The sequence below is a fragment of the Ciconia boyciana genome, chromosome 2, assembly GCF_034638445.1.
Source record: "Ciconia boyciana chromosome 2, ASM3463844v1, whole genome shotgun sequence".
In the NCBI taxonomy this organism is placed as follows: Eukaryota; Metazoa; Chordata; class Aves; order Ciconiiformes; family Ciconiidae; genus Ciconia; species Ciconia boyciana.
In genome coordinates this window covers 158,994,630-159,011,711 of record NC_132935.1, presented here as the reverse complement: position 1 = coordinate 159,011,711, position 17,082 = coordinate 158,994,630, and the positions used below count along the sequence as shown (strand labels likewise).

Sequence of the window (17,082 nt, the reverse complement as noted above, 5' to 3'; positions counted from 1 at the left end):
GCTGTGGTGGTTTTTGGCCACGCGCCGCAGTACGAAGGCACAATCGCCCAGTTGTTCCCTACCCCCTCTATACACACAGGCAATCTTCTTTGTTTCTCAGTTTGTAAGTAGATCAGTTGTCTAAATATACACAAAAGCTATTAATCTAGGCCACACTATAAATTATAGATTGTGATTTAGCAAATCAAACACTTATTTCTATCCAAATATGTAGTATTATTCCAAGGAAGTTTCAAAAATAAGGATCATCACTTTCTGCCTCTCTACATCTGTTGATACATTATACACGATATCCATGCCAATTACAATTCAGATTATATTTACTACCCAGCCTCTGGCCCATTTTCTTGGTTAAAAGCAGATGGTGAAGTATTTATTAAATTTTAGAGTTAGTAAAAGTAATCTTTGACTGTGTAATGTATGTCGTGTAGTTCCGAATGCAGAATTTCCTTCCGCTTCAGTATAGCCATGGTTTCACCCATGTTCTTCTGGTCCTTGTGAAGATACAGACAAGGTATTTGCAGGCAGAATCACACCATGGGTGTGAGAGGCCAGAAATATCCCCAGTCTCTCTCCTCCTGAAGTCCACTGCTTGAGGGGGGAGACCTCCTAGGTATTCATTGAGGCTGTAGGAACAGGAGAGGACCATTAAAAGCAGACCTGAAGGAACAGGGAGCACAGTCTTTGAGATGCTTCTTGGGAAAAGCTGACCTACTTTACAGCTATTCCCTGCACAGCACTAGATTGTGTCCAATAGACAATATGATTACTCATTTGACTTTTTTCTTCAACTATTCCTACTCACCTTTTCTTCTTGGTACATTGAAAGCGGTGAAAGCATCTGTAGGTGCCAAGAGGAACATTACATGAGACTTTGGCTTGTGAGAGTGGCTAGTGCTGCTCCCCTCTCAGGAGCTGGTCCAGAGAGAACAGCATAACTGAAGATGAGGTTTATAGGTAGAAGTAATATATTTTATTGCAACAACAAACACAACTGCAACAACCTGTCCCCAGAGAAATCTAATTCTCTCACAGCTGCCTACAGAAATTATGTCAGTGGACTCAAAGACAAACCCTGCTCTTACAAAGTGTCATACTTAATGTTTGTACAGAACAGATAGCTTCCCAGCTTTCATAATCTCATATAGAAGACCTACACAAGAAATTGCAGTGGTATTATAACCAGGGCGTGAGGAACCTAGCACGTAGGCCTTCACCGGGTTTGTGATGAAGACAGAAGTGTTGTAGCCAGAACAAACCAGATGTAGGAACTGGGGAGACCAGAAGGTCCAGTCAAAGGGGAAAAAATGGGCTCAATCAGAGATTAGGCCAGCAATTGGTATTTAAAATAGACATACTAATACCAAGGCAAAGGAGGAGCACGGTTGGAGTTCAGGCCACAGTCAAGCAGCAAGGTGGTCCAGGCAACAAGGATGACCCATGACAAGCAGATGGAAGAGTGAAGCAGTTTGGGGAAGAAGAGGCAGTGAAAGACACAGTTAGGAGTCAAGAGAAGGAACTAAGCTTAGGGCAGGGCAACCTATAGGCTCCTAGGGAACCTCTGCCAGTAAATACCAATACCTACTGCCAGTTGGTGAGGAATCTAGGCCTGAGGTAAGATTCAGTTCCTGAGCTACCTGGGAAATGATTCACCCACTGCTAAGGAACAGCTCATTGAATCTGAAACTAAGTTTATTTCATTAAGGAGGCCTGAGAGTTGTATCTAGGCGCTAAGGATTTCATACATTTCTAACTTTATGTGCAGACATAGTAAACGCTGCTCTGAAATAGAAGGTTGTAAGGAAAATAAGCTGTACTTTTGTAGCTGTTTTAGAAATAAAATTAAGTTTGAGACATAGCAGAATTGAACCTTCCGCTTCCACTCGGGCTGTATGTTTTCTTTTTAATATATTTAATTTGAAATATACCTGAGGAGGAGATACATAATTTGTCTCATACTATGGACTGGCAAGTTCTTTCTTCCATTTATAGCAGATGAATCATCAGAAACATGATACACATTTACATTTGCTAAGAAGACAGGAAAAAAAATAGCTTCGATCCTTTCTTGGGCAGAATTTATTGCTCAGTTCTGAGGTGTCTACATCACGAAGGAAGGTCATGGTAGCCACCACAGCAAAATCTATGTATATTGAAGGAAATGCAGTCTAGAGTAGGCAGCTGCCACAAACTGACAAGAAGGCTGACTGATGAACCCACTGGTTTTTGATGGGAGTACAAAAGTAGTATTTTGAAGTATACCAAAAGAAAAACCTCAAAAATTAAGCTTGAGGGACCTTGCACCAGAGGGTGATTAAAAGACTCCTAGATGTTTTTCCTCCATACTTCAGACATAACAGAGACAGTGCTGGAGAGACTGTCCTCAGCAATTCTTAGGAATTCCTCAGCAACCCTAAGGAGCTTGGTCTAGGTTTAATCTAGACATGATTTAGGTGTACATAGAACATTTTCTCAAGTTGCTAATGTACAGATATACACACACAAAGGGAGTAATGAAAAAACAGACTTCTACTAACATTTAGTGGTGCCTAACCGCTCAGCGTAAAAGTGAAGTGGATTTAATAGATTTTGCTCAGATTATTCTTTTTCAGACTAGTTTTAAATGAACAGTTTTTCAGCTTCAGGATAACCCTGTGTTATCTGGTATCCTGAATCCCCAAGGAGGGTTTTATGTGCACTGGGTTAACTCTCAGATTCTCCAGAAAAAATGTCTGGATATTCAAGCTAATAAAATTAGTTGAATTGGCTAAAATTTAAGTTGCTAAAGTTGGAACTGTTACACTGGGAAGGTTCCCACAGAATTTGTCAATGGATTTTAGATCACCCTCTTTAACTGTAAATGTGAAATTGGCACCATGCCTTTAAATCTAAATTTATCTAGCAGCATTTGAATAGGTGAGACCTTCTTTTCCAGTCACCATTCAGCCAAATGCAGCTTGGACTAAACAGAAAATAGGAAGTTCTTCTCTCAGTTAATATGACTACTTAGGTGACTACATTCGAGATATTGCCTAAGAATTGGCCAGATTGAAGCCTGAAGCCCAATTTAGTATGTTGCTGAGAATGATCATTGATTTTAAAGAGAACTTAGGGTAAACACACGCCACAAATAATACCCAGCACTTTACATACTCAAAAGCCAATTATGGAAGACAAAAAGAAAGATGGAAAAGTTAAAATAACTTTATCACAGTATAAAAGAAATGTTACGCTATCATAATTATGTACGTTAAGATTATTTATTGGGTGATCATTTCAATGTCTTATATTTTGGAAGCTAAAGCATAGCAAGAATTGCATTATAACTTGAGAAAGCCAGATCATCAGTTGTGGATCTGGATTCAACGTGAAATATTGCTGACCGGCATTTCACTTCTATTCATACCTTCTTTCTATTTTCTATTTGTTTGCTTTTTTAAAATAAAAAAGCATGATTTTTTTTGTTCCAAATACTTCCAGCCTGTATCTTCATTGTGTCAACCCAGTAACACTAACTCACCAGCTAAATGCTATATTATGCCACAAGATACATATTTTTTGAAACAGCCAAGGGATAGAAATTTAAATCAAAAATTAGAACATTGGCACCAAAAAAATGCATATAAACTACTTCAGTATAGACCCACATAGGTATGTGCTGGATTTTATATATGTATTCTTCAATATATTGATGAATCTATACCCCCAAAACTAGAATTAAAAAATGCATCATCAAAGTAATACAGTTTTGAACAAGCTTTTGAAATTAACATCTGAGTAAAATATCTCCACTACTTTTAACTTAGAGCTGGGTCCATTTATAAAAAGTTTAGTGAGATTGCTTTCAATAACCAAGGAACTGGATTCAGTGTTGAATAAAACCCCTCTAGTCCTTAGGTTTGTTTCACTGATAGGAGCCTAGAGTCAGAAGACCTCTGCAGAGTTTATAGTCAGAGGCATAAACTCTGCAGGAACTTGGTGTTGTTAGGTAAAGGAAGCGTAAGTCATGTCATGAAGCCAGAACAGTTTCCATTCCCTATCTAGGCAGCATGAAATGACTGAAAGCTCATTTTGCTTCCATTCACCTTTACTGTGTCTTTCATGTCCCACTGTGAGGATTTAAAACACTCCTCAAAACAAAACAAAAAAAACCCCAACAAAACAAAACAAAACAGCCACCAAAAAAACCCCACCACATTGCAGCTTAAACGTGGTTAGGAATGAGATAAAAGGAAATATTCAAGGATATGTGGCTGCATATAAAAGTCAAAGTTCACCTGCTATAGATGTATGAACAAGCCCAGGGACATCTGCCCCATGCTGTCTATCCATCGCTGATTTGGCTGATTCTTCAAGTAGGTATTTATTGGTAGAACTCCTAAACTCCTGCCAGGGTCAATATTGTTACAGAGTCAAAGAATCAAAAACCAAACCAAAACAAACAAAAAACCCACAACTAAAAAAGCCTCACTTTCACCAGTCTATGTCTGTTTTGAGCCCAGAAATTAGTGTTTGATTCAGTCAGCCTCTGAAAGATGTTCAGCTAGAGTGGATGGATCAAAAGAGTGAAAACTCACTACTTCTCTTTATGGTGTGTTCAATATTTAATTACCATCTGTATTAAAAATCATGCCTTATTTCTGATTTGAATTTTACTGCCTTCAGCTTCTACCTATGGTTCTTGTTCTGACCTTCCCAGCTACAGCTAAGAACTTTAATACTTAATATTTCCTACTAATCACAATTCACCTCAAAATCTTCTTTTCAGTCAGTTAAAAAGATTTACTCTAAGTAAATTTACTCTTTAAAGATTTTTCTCAACTATGAACTCAATTTTTTTTTCTTTCTTCCTTGAATTCTCTCCAAACTTTTAACATACTTATTAAAATGTAGGCAAAAGAACTGAAAGCAGTATTCTAGGTTTGGTTTCAGCAATTCTATGAACAGATGTAAAATCACCTCCTTCGTTTATGGTCTCTGTTACAGACCATTTTAGCCATTACAGAGGAAAACAGCACACAGCTTCAGAGGTGAAAAACATTATTACTTCCCACAAGCAAATGGGATGTGCTGTTGAAGAAACTTGTGTCTACTCCGGTCTTCCTGCTACAAGAGGTCTGGCTGTAGGTAAGAGACTTCCTTGTGGCAGACCTAAAGTAAGATTAATGGCTCTTTATCTTTGTTTTGGGTTGCCATGTCCACTTATTTGCTTATATAGAGTAAAGCCAGTTTTAGGGACATTTTAATCCAAATCCTAGAGCAATCATTTCCTTGAGGGAGAAAATAGTGGCTACCTCTGAACTTTGCTCATATCAACCAGCAGCAATCCATAATTTCTATTCTGAATCACTCTTCTCCAGATACAGCCCTGGTTCTGTAGACAGGACCTCGATTCCTTGTTCCTGATGCATCCATGGACATTTGACTGAATTCAAGCCTCTTTTGTTTTCTGCTTCCCAAACATTTCAGATTGCTCTGTATGATTAGCTCATCTTCATAATTTACCAGTCTGTTATTTCCAGTATTTGCCAACTTTTTTGTGTCATCTGCCAGTAGTATTAGCAGTGATTTGTCGACCAGAATAAACACATCCTTTAAAAAAAAAAAATTCATTTCCATCCCTGTTTTTTTAATCCAAATCAATTTTTCTTATAATTTCTCTCATCTTTGGGAACTTCCTGACGTACTAACTTATTCTACTGGTTGCGAGTGTTATGATTGCCCATATGAGCTTGCTAATATCATGGGTTGGTTCCATGGCAACATCATAATGGGATCCAAAAGAGTTATTTGAGAGTGAAGCCAATATTTTTTGTGTTAGCAAATAATCATTAGAAGCTTTAATGTTGTCTCACCACTGGTTGAATAATAGCACCAGCATGTGTCTCTGAAACCAAGGTGTCACAAATAATTTTTCTGTTGCTAGAGAACAGATGCTTTCTTCACTCCTGTGCTTTCTCTTCAGTCTATGTTTAGTTCCCATTCTTGAAGTGCTTACATAATACCATTTAAAATTACTCCAGCCCCTGCTCCACTTTTGTTTGTTGCATACATAGCACTATAGCATTACATCTACACAACGTGCTACACAGGCTATAGAGCCTCACCCATCACTACATCTGTGCTTTCTCTGTGAGTTTTGCCAATTGTTTACCTTTCATTGTTTCTCTGTCCCTTTTGAATATTCTCCTTTGATTTGTGGGCCATTCAACCTCTTTCATTAGACATCTTAGTCTGCCAATTTACTATTGATTCTAAAACATGTGACCATGCATTAGCTGTATTATAAATTATGAAAATGCAAATATCTACCCATATTATCAGTTCCTGACTACTTAACATGGCTGTACTCATTGTCCTTAAAAAAAAATAAATGAAATCATTAATCTGCTGGACCATCTGTGCTCATTCTAAACTATCCTTAAGTCATTTTTTGTTAGCTACATAGTTTTGAGAAATGAAATTTTACAATTTTTGGAGAAGATGGGTTGCACTGCCAAATCATTAAACAATTAAAAAACATTTTTTGTATTAGTTAAATAATTTTCTTTTTCTCTCTTAAATTCAGTACCTGACTCATCACAACTAAGATGACTGTACTGTTAAATATCACACAGAAGGCATTTCAAAAATCTATCCAGTGTTAAACTACAACCGTTTTTCAGCCTGGTTGACAAAATCCCATTGTATAAATTTAGTCTTTGAAAGTAAGCCATGCACCTTTTATGAAGGACTTTTATCCAAAATGCTAGAAATTTTAAAGGAAATAAATCATCTTAATTTCTAAAATTAATAGGTGCAAGATTTATTCTTAAATCATGGATACTCCTTTCTAATTAAATTCAAATGTGTTTAATGCATCTCAGGAGTGTTAAGATAATAAGTAGTCCTTTTCTGGAACTTAACATCCTCGATCCCTGTCAATAATTATATTGGGTGACTAATAAAATATGATGCCAGGCATTTTTTATATCTTTATCTTCCTCCTCTGTCTCATTAGCAAAATGAATAGGTTTGCTCCACAGGCACCACCTAATCTGGAGAATTCAATGTTGTTCAAGGACATCGCAAATAAATTTCAGCAGGTATTTCTTCATGCGACAGTCATATATATAATGCACTTTTACAATATCTGCCAGTTACCATGCTAAAGTTTCTCTTCGCTGTATAAGCTTATTGCTAGCATCAAAGGCTGGAAGGCCAAAAAGGGCCGCTACAACTGTCAAGTCTGATCTCCTGACCAGGAGAACTTTATGCAGTTATCCCATCAAAGACTACACTCTAAGTAGAGCTCCGATGATCAGTGTTTGATCCACAGAACATATAGCAGTCATCCATTCCACCAGTGGTCTATCAGAAAATGCTGACATAATGAGAACAGGTTATTTTATAACATAAGACAATACTTATTTTCAGAAACTAGACTCAGATCTAGCAGGCCTTTTAACAAAAATCACGTGAAATTAGCTAATTTGTTCTTGAGAGTTTAACTTCCTTTCTCAAGTAGATATTACATTACAGTAGTTACACCTCCAAGTAACAAAAATATGGCAGGATCCTCCCTGGGATGATATATAGTCCTCTGGCCCTCATATAAAAGCAAAAGCCATCTCTAGTGACTTTAAACATTTGGGTATATCTAAGTATTTGAATGGAGGACTCCAGAGATTTCATACTGTCTTGAAGGTGGGAGGACAGAACAAGGAATAGGTTGTGATTCATCCAACTCTTTAAAATATTTTCATCTTCCTAATTTTAGGTCCTGTAAGCCATGCATTAGATTCAAATTATACCCACCCTGCCAGTGATTGCAACTGCAGAGATACGCCATGCTGAATGTTCCATATATGTCTATGCTCCAAGGCACACATATGATATTTGACCATATTTTACAGGTGGTGTGTCACACAGAATCATAGAATATCTCGAGTTGGAAAGGACCCATAAGGATCACCGAGTCAAACTCCCTGCTCCTCGCAGGACTACCTAAAACTAAACCGTATGACTAAGAGCATCATCCAGATGCTCCCTGAACTCTGACAGGCTTGGTGCCATGACTGCTTCCCTGGGGAGCCTGTTCCAGTGACCGACCACCCTCTCACTGAAGAACCTTTTCCTAATGTCCAATCTGAACTTCCCCTGACACAGCTTCATGCCATTCCATAAGGCACCCCTTTGAAAGTCACTATCACACTGCACCTGCTTAGGGTTTTTTCAGTTTTATTGAGCCATAGCCCTCAGCCTAGGCAAGAGGAAAGGTCAGTCTACATAACATACAATAAAGCACGCAGCTGTCCTACAAACCCTCGAAATCCAAGGCTTGTCTAGAGACTACTGTCCACACACTTCTCATCTGTCATCTGCTTTCTTCACTTCCACCTATTCTGACTCGCATAGAGAGGTTGTTGCCAAGAACTGTGCCTTGAATACCAGGCCACACTTTAAAAGACTAAAAAAAAAAAACCACAAGAGAAGAGTATCTCATAAAGGTCAGCCTTCTTCCTGAAGTGAGCTCAAACGAGGCAGACATTTATCAGACACCGAAAGACATAGTTTATCTTCCCATGTTCCTTAGGACACCTGGAATCTCTCAAAGTACATTCAGACTAAGTACAAGCAGAGACCGTACTTAGCCTGTTCCCTGGGGCACGCTGTCAGGGCCCTGAATGTCCCAACAGGCCCCTGATGAGCCCCACCAGGAACCTCCACCTATGCCACATCTACCCACTGACCTCTGGGTAGGTGGCAGAGATTAGCCACATCCAACTAAAAACAACCCTCACCCTGCCTGGTCCTCACTGAAGGTGCTGGGGCCCTGGCATATCTCTTTCCCCTGATCTCATAAAGCTGGGGATGCCACCAACTATGTTAAAAATGTTGCAGATGCTCTCTCTGCCCCATCTTTTGCCTGGATTGTCTAGTCAAATAGCATTGATCAGGCTGTTAAGAGGCTTTCAGGTATATCTGAAGCTGCTTCCTAGATTGGAGGATTCATGGAGGCACCTGAATCCAGGACCGGTCAACTATAGAAGCACACCCTGACAATTCCCCCTGGCGATTCGGGTTTAGCATATGCCACCATGGCTATGCGATGCCACCATCTTTGTCTCAGGTTTTCCTATGCTCCAAATAGAGGTGTGCAGGCAGGGTCAAAAGTTCTTCATGACAATGCCACTACTCCCTGGCCTGTCTGTTTGCCATTCCCTCAGTAAATCTCATCCATAGCTAGGATGAATCATCCCAAGCCCTCTCACTGTTGGCTGAATCCTACACATAGAAAAGGCATGTGTCTTCTGATCTTTCAACAGAGGAGCAGCAGAGAAGTCTGCCTACATTACTGGCTTTCAAGTTGCATCTTGAACTTGTTGAACTGCATAAGATGTCTTCTTTGCCTGACCAGGTGTGCCCTGCTCTCCTACATGCTGCTAATGCCTGATATGAGAGGAGTGGAACAACTCCCAGCCTTATCTGCATAAGGTTGAAAGTGTCAATATTCATCCTTCAATCTCCAGTGTATGGTAATGGTCACTGACCCCATTTCTCATCAAAGATGTGGTCATACATGGCTCAACCTGTAATAACTACTACCAGACATAGGAGTGCATCTTCTCCCTGGCCCAAGGAGTTAAATCATACCTGTGGCCTTGCTATAGGTGTCCTTCAGCTTTATTACCTCTAGCCAATTCCCCCTATTTTCCACATGTTCCACATTGATATGGCTGTTGCAGTCAGGCTTTCCCAAAATTCTGGTCCCACCTTATGGAGAAAAAAAAGCATAGAGCTCCATGTGGCCCATCATGTGACAAGTTCAGAGCTGCTGATGAGCTTAGCTCACCACAATATGCCGGCTCTGTATCATACATGGGAGGATAAAAGGCTGCAGAGTTTTTAGAGAAGCACAGAGATGAGGAGTTTCTTCAGTGTAAAAGCCAGTACGCCATTCCTTCATTCTTCTTTGAAGCATATTTCCTACAAACTGGTTATTGATAAACTTGCAGAATCTAGTTTTTCTATTTTCAGTACTCATAAGGTTACAAAGATGTCATCTGTTTGAGACAGATGGCCTTTTGTTTCTAAATCATATCATTCTGTGAGTAATCACTTATTTAAACTGTAGGGATAGTACAAAGTTAACAAGGTTTCATAGGATACATTCATATTGTTTTGTATCTTGTGTGTTGATACCTCCAAACTTATTTGCTTTTACAGAAACAGTATTTTTTGTATTGTTTGTTAATTTGCCAAAGCTAAACATACATTAAAAGCCTACATGAAAAGTCACTGTAAGGCACACTGGGAAACCTGGATACAAAGGGCTCACTTCGTCCTGAATAGTAAAAATAACAAATCATAGGAAATAACTCTGCAGTTTGTAGTCACTGCTAAAGTATTGCACAGGACGTAGTTTTCTTTGAAGTACTGGTAATGCTGCATAGCATATGACAGAGTTTTACTATTTAATGTGGTCACGTCTGCGCTGAACACTTGCTGTAGCCTGACGGCCCACCTCCCTATAACGCACTCTGTCCTGTTATCGTTGTGGGTACCCAAGTGCCATTACTCAAGGCATACGCTGACCTGATGTCATCGCCTTTTTTAAACCGTAGCCCACTACACGCTTTGGTCCATTTAGAGTTGTATGCTCCCAGAATTAGCATAATTAGAATATAATTTCAGACCTATTTGCTGTCTCATTGTGTATTAACACCTGGATATCATCAACAAAGTAAGAAAACAACTAACCTCTCTCAGATGGGTCTTCTCCACACTTCAACTCTGTTACCAAAGTGACATTTAGTCTTGAATGTATTCAGGCTGCCAGCAAATCTGTGAGGGAAATCATTATTGAACATTGCTGTTGTCCTAAATAACACTGTATGCTATGGCATATGTTTGGATTTTCTGTTGTAGCAGTAGAGGTCACACAGCAGGGAGCTTGTAACCTTTCCATGTTCTCTTCACCCCACACACCACATTAAAACACTAGCAACACCTTAGCAAGGTACAATTTTCTAATGGCTGAAATGCCAGCCATGCTCCTTCCCTTCCTTTGTCTTACATCCGCACCACTGACTCCCGTCTTCAACACCACCACCACGCAGCAGGATCTGCTGGTACATCCTTCTACCCGTCATATTTTCTGGTCATACCTTGAATCATGACAGGTTTGAGGGAACATTAGCTTTCCTGGCAAATAGCTCTGAAGGAAGCCTCAAATTCTTTCTCTGTGGCATTGTGAAGTAATCCTGCAGCAGACACTGCACAACTCCAAGTTCCCTACATCTAATTGATTTTTATATTACTGCAGGCTAATAATCTCCATAGAGCTTCCGAAAAGCCCAAGTGAGGATTTCATTTTAGCACTTTGTAAAAGTACCCGAGCAAGTACCTGTTGGGCTGTAGAGCTGATTGTGTCCAGCTTTGTTCTTGTTCAGTTGTTCCCACTACCCCTTCAGCAGTATTGACACAGCAATACATGGCCAGACAGACTTGGGGAAAATAACCTAGCAAAAATAAAAAATTTAATCAGAATGAATTCTCTGATCCAGTTCATTCCGTGTTCCACAGCACAAGGAATTACATAACTGAGCAGAGGGAGCTACTCCAGCCACCGTTACAGAGAGAAATGCTTGTGAGCTACACTGTACACTCAGAGCAATCACAAATATGTTCTTCCGTCTGGCCAATGCCATTTTTAGTACTGAGAGTAATAGAAAATGTGAGAAACTATATTGTCCTTTTGCTATGCACACATCCTCACAAAGGATTCATGAGTCAAGAAATAACTACAGACGATAATTTTCAGATAGTTCTTCCTGCCCTGTGTTGTGGAATAAGAAATACTTATGCACAATGTCAGCAGGACAAGTTTATTGCATTTTTTGGAAGAACTTTTTAAAGATTCACTCATGCAATAAATTTTAAAGTGTACATTCTAAAATCATTAAATGAATTTATGTATACTTATACATAATGTGTGTCTGTGTATTTATATATTTTTGTGTGTGTGTGTGCTTACTTTATATTTAAAGTTCTCTGAAATATATTGTTACCCTGCAATAGTATTAAAATAAGCTGCTATGGAAGACAGCATTTCATAGCACCCTCTACAGAATTTCTTTACAAGAGCCAAAATATACTGATTTGTATGCTGAGTTAATTTGAATCAAGGTACCGGTATTTCCTTTTTTTGACAAAATCACTGTCTATTGACTTTACTGAGTATGGTAGTTTTGCCTTTATAAAGAAGCAGCAGCTTATAGTATTCTTTCATATGAGTTTGTGAGAGTATGTATATGAAAGAAAGAAAAATGTAGTTTAATTACTGTTGGAATGTCTCTTCAGTTTACCATTTTATTATGTGGTTTATATTTTATTTACTTAAGAGCAGCATTGATGCCTGTGCCCCAAATAAACTCTTTCTTTTAACATGGAGGAAATATTTAAATGGCTGCTTGAATTAATTATAAGAACTGATAACTTCAAGTAATATAAACTGAAAAAATAAGCTTATATACAAATCTGAAATATACATAAACTAAAGCATCATATTAGTTATCTTCCTCTCTTAGATGCATCACTGCATGCACAAAGCCATGTGCCCCCACTCAATGTCTTCACTGAAGCGACACATTGGAAAAAAAAATGGGAGTTTTTACTACATAGAAATATAATAACTTCACAATGTGACCTGTAGTTTTTACTGAAATAAATTAATGGATGGCATGCAGATGCCAAGATTAAACAGAGTAATAACAAAACATTAGTAAGCACTTTTAATGTAATTAAATTTTTGATGTATTACAATTTTTAGCGTGTAATTATTTTTGAAGGAACTGGAGACTAACACTGGATCACACCCTTATTCAACCTAGTTACTAAAGAAAAAAATGCGACTATATTTTAAAATTCTATCAAAGAATAATAGTGTATTATTGCAGAATAATAGTGTATTGTCCATCACAGATAATGATGGCAAGATTTTTCTCATTTGATAATCACTCATAGTGATTACCTAATAAAAGGACAGTCCCTGATATTGTAAGAACCTACGGTCAGTCCAGAATGTAAGCAAGCATTGAAATGTGCTATATAAACCACCTCAGCTTGCAAGTGACCTTGAATCTCTGTTTCCTTATTGCTGGAGGTTAGGATTGTTCTGTGGCTACATTCCCAGTCTGCATCAAGGGGCTGCTAGTAACATCAATCTTAAACACTGGTCTTTAAAACAATTTTTGATGTTGGCCTTGAACAGGCCTAATAATTTTGCTTAATCACCTCTGTTTCTACACAAAAACTGCAATCTAGGCTGACTTCTAATTTTTTATTCTTGAGAAATCCAGCCACAGGCTTTCTGTCTGCCATCAAATACCTGGAATCACAATTAGATAAAATATGTCAGATGCCCTGTGACACCCAATCATCTTTATTGTATAGAAGTTCACTTTCAGCTTAGAGTAGAATAAATTCCATTTGACTTGGAGGTCAGTACTTGGGGGAAAAAAATGAGAAGTGTGTTCATTTGCATATTCAAATATGCAAATTGGATGTATCCAATTTGCATTATTTGTCTCCTAATGAGAATGACCTTTTCTGCTGATGGGAAAAAGCAATTGCACTTGGGCATATGAAAGTTATGGAAGAATAAGGAATTCGGAATCTCTAACAAAACAGGTCAACTGCTTGCTTCTGTAAATAAAAAAAATAATCGAGGTCATATTGAACCCTAAATCCTAGTGCTTTTTCATCTTTAGGGACACCCAGGTTAGGTTCAGTATCTGAATTTTGCTGCTCGGATGTATCTCTAATGACACTTCTTGCCTGTCACCCTTGTTCTTTGTAAAGGGTGGTGAAGAGCATCTGAACAGGTCTCCCACCACTAATGTGGCTCAAATTAAGATCATAACATCTTTATAATTATTTTACATAACAAAATTCAAAGCTTCACAATTCAAAGATTAAGTGACTCGCCCAAGGCTACAAAGAGGACGTTTACTACATCAGGATTGGAACTCAGTTGTATCTGGTCTTTGGTCCTGTGTTCAAATACATTAGATCAAGTTTCTTTCAATACTGAAATTGAAATGGAAAGAAGCCGCAACCAATTTACAAAGCAGCATTAGGATCACATAGACTGTGCAGTTCCACTTCTGTGAATGCCAAAGAAGGAAACGAGTCCTGCATACAGGCACCTCATCCATAGAGAGGTAACATCATCATTATTGCCATGTATTACTATACATTTAATTATCCTCTCTACTGAAAAAAAAAAAAAAAGTCAAATTGCTGGTATGCTTCTCTTCCTTTCAAGCTTATTCTTTCATCTGCAGACCTCAAAACCAGGCAGTAATATCACCACATAGATGACAGGTCTTAGAACTGGAACCACTCACATACAGGACTCAGGATTAATTAAACAGCTAGGAATTCAAACAAACATTTTGGCATGGCTTATAAGCAAGGGCACAGTTATTTATTCTTATTGTTGTTTCTTTTTCATTATGGTGCTGCAGGAGGCCCCCATCAGGGATCAGGGCCCCATATTTAAGCACTTAATGAAAATATGGCATCTGCAGTTAAGAATTTACAACTGCAATTATAAGATGACAAATAAAACCATCTCTTCAGTTGATTTCTGTAATCATAATATTCTAAATTATACTAACACCTACCTCATTTTAAGTGTGTGTTTTCCTGTGATTATGTACAGGAATGGGCCACAGTAAGCTTAACACTGCCACTCTGAAAGTGCATCCAGACAAATGTGGGTTGTCCTAAAAATAGATATCTTACCTCTGCCACCAGTAAGCAAGGAGGAAAATTCCACTGAGAAGTAGAAAATTCAAGCTGTACAGAACCAACCAGCTCCCTAGGCATACACATACATATCCAGTTGTAGGACTTTGTCCTAATGTTAGCTCACTTATTAGTAAGCTATTTTTTGCAAAATTATTCAGGAGAGAAAAAAAGACAAACCCTTTCATGATAAACATTGTAGTTACACAAAAAGGGCTTTTGTAATAGTTCCTGTTTTCACCCATGTTTCAAAACCTATTTCATATTGGGCACAGGTGCAAGTGCTTACAGATCGGGCAACAGAAGGACCAGCTGTAGTTGTTAAGAGTAATGAATTCTCCTTTAAAGCAGCATGGGCAATAACTACCCTACCAGCAGGTTACCGTGACACAATAATTTTTGTAATCTGCTAATGGTGTGGTTTCATAACTGATGTAGGGTGATCTTAGACTATGCTGCCATTGGAAGGAGCAGTTTTCTTCTCTTTCCTATTGCTAACTACCTCTTTTTGTAGCTGAATCAGAAAATTAATCCAGCCCAATTGAAAAGCTTATTAGTTTTATTTGGATCAAATCTTGGATTGGGTGCATTATGCCACAAGTCCTGGTGTTAACATGAAGAAAGATGAGGGAATGCATTACCTGGACAAGTGCATGGTAGATTGAGGTTGTCCTAAAGTAGGTGCAAAACTGCAGTCTTGAAAGATGGTGATTGCTTGAAAGGGATGTTAGCAGGTGTAGGAGTAGATTAGGGTGGTTTCTAGTGTCGGATATGTGCCAGACACCAACTGTGTAAACATGAGATTATTCCAGCTCATGCATATATAGTTTTGTTTCACTGCCTCTTCCTTCGCATACGAGTCACCTAACTCGGTATCTGCAATGCAGTTGCCTGCATCTAAGAGTGTCGTGCATGGCTCCCTTTTAAATCAATGGAGGTCTAACCATTGGGTTAATGGAGTCTAAGGCATTGTCCATCTCGTCCTGAGGCAGAAGCCTAAAATGGATTAGATTAGATTTTTCTCTAAAAGTTACTATTTCTCTCCATTTGACTATAAACAGAGAGCAGGATGACTGGCTCTGCTGTAGATGTCTATCTAAACTGAGGGAGAAGAATTCTATCTTGTCTGTCAAGGTTAGATCAGTGTTGCTATTTCAAAGTACTTTGGGAGAATGGTCGTTAACTAGAGATGTGGTATGCAGTCCACTGCTGCACTCTGGTTATGGTCAGGTAAGTAAGTTCCTGAACAGGAACTGTATATTAAATTAATACTGTATTACAAACAGTAACATAATGCATTATAGGAACAGAGATTAAGATGTAGAATGACGAACACATATAAATTGATATCATTGTTACAGTACAAATTACCAGATCCAAAGTTTGCTGTTGTCCCGGAAAGACCTCCAAATTCTTCATTGTATTTGGCTCAGATACATATTTTGCAGCTTTAACAAAGCCTCAGGAAAAATGCAGTGAGACTTTTGTTAATAGCTAGGAGCACCCCACTGAGCTACAAAAAGCTGCTGGAAATTAATTGTCCCTAAAAACAATTACCTTACACCACATATTAAAAAAGACAGTGTTAGCAGTGGGATGAACAGTAATGCTGCACACTACTACTGGTGCAATTGCTCCTGTGTCAGTGGCACGATACTTATTCTTGCCAGTGTTTTCACTTTTTATAGATAAATAAACAGGTAAAAGGTGATTTTAACAAAGTAACAGTTAATTTTAGAGGATTTGTTTGTTGAATTCAAGTATGTGTAGGTATTTATTCCAGAGTGTCACTCCTACTTCCAAATATTCTTTTTTTAAAGTTGCCTTGTCAGAATTAAAGAAATAGCTAATAAAAATAAAGACTGATCTTCAGGGAACAGAATTACAATTGGTATGTTAAAGGTAAGCAATTAACAACAAAGGAGAAAGAACAGAGGGAAAAGGAAATGTCCCTTGTTAAATATTTACTTTTTTTTAACAAAAACTGCCTTATAAATGACAATATAATACAAGTGTTCCTTAGGTAAGGTCAGCGTTCAGCATAGAGTTAAGTCTCCCATAGAGACTTACATTTCTTGGCACTAAAACTTTGATTATATAAATTTTGTATAGGAAATGCAAAGTGCCATAATGTGGGACTTTGATCAATGATGCTATCCTGATTTATAATTGTTTTTTTTTTAAACTGTGATGTGCAGAAAGCACTAATTTAAAAGCTCATTTTAGCTGCAACCTACCTCTTCCTTTTAATAACAAGTCATCTGATTACATTTTTTCAGTCATCCT

At 38.2% G+C, this 17,082-nt stretch overlaps 1 long non-coding RNA gene across 1 annotated transcript in view; it reads right to left on the bottom strand.

Moving 5' to 3' along the window:
• Positions 1 to 335: 335 nt before the first annotated feature.
• The window catches only part of LOC140648538 (uncharacterized), a 20,661-nt gene continuing 3,914 nt past the window's right edge, over positions 336 to 17,082 (bottom strand). The window contains exons 2-4 of the long non-coding RNA XR_012041267.1: positions 11,390 to 11,504; positions 10,744 to 10,827; positions 336 to 626 (exon numbers count right to left, since the gene is read on the bottom strand). This is a non-coding gene — a long non-coding RNA (uncharacterized lncRNA). The remainder of the gene's footprint in view (positions 627 to 10,743; positions 10,828 to 11,389; positions 11,505 to 17,082) is intronic.